General features: G+C 41.0%; 1 non-coding gene across 1 annotated transcript; it reads left to right on the plus strand.

The window, feature by feature from the left end:
• The first annotated feature begins 216 nt into the window (after nucleotides 1–216).
• Nucleotides 217–291, plus strand: Trnak-uuu. Its single transcript has one exon. It is a non-coding gene; the product is annotated as a tRNA-Lys (tRNA).
• The last annotated feature ends 307 nt before the right edge of the window (nucleotides 292–598 follow it).

A 598-nucleotide genomic window follows, 5' to 3' on the forward strand; every position in this document is an offset into this window, starting at 1 on the left:
AAATCTTACTCTTTAGGGATTGATGACAGTGCTGATGCTAAATAAAACCTAACCTGCCGTTCTGATTATAGGTAGTGATGATGGAGCCAATGACACTGTAGAAATGGCTTATTGATTGACATTGAAAAACAGTAAATAAATATATTTTCATGGGCAAGTGCAAAAATTTGTTGAAGTGGTTTGTTGCAGGGAGGGGGCTGCTTGTTCATCCCGGCCGCCTGGCTAGAGCTCAGTTGGTAGAGCATGGGACTTTTAATTCCAGGGTTGTGGGTTCATGCCCCACGTTGGGTACCCAGCTAGCTTAGCCCTGAAATATCCACACAGAAACTGTAAAAAAAAATAAAAAAAAGGGGGCTGGAGAGATGGCTCAGAGGTTAAGAGCATTGCCTGCTCTTCCCAAGGTCCTGAGTTCAATTCCCAGCAACCACATGGTGGCTTACGACCATCTGTAAAGGGGTCTGGTGCCCTCTTCTGGCCTGCAGATATACACACAGACAGAATATTGTATACATAATAAATAAATAAATATTTTTTAAAAAAAAGAAACTGTATTAATTAAAACACTGCTTGGCCATTAGTTTTAACTTCTTACTGGCTA

This window comes from Arvicola amphibius, chromosome 13 (genome assembly GCF_903992535.2).
Source record: "Arvicola amphibius chromosome 13, mArvAmp1.2, whole genome shotgun sequence".
NCBI lineage: Eukaryota > Metazoa > Chordata > Mammalia > Rodentia > Cricetidae > Arvicola > Arvicola amphibius.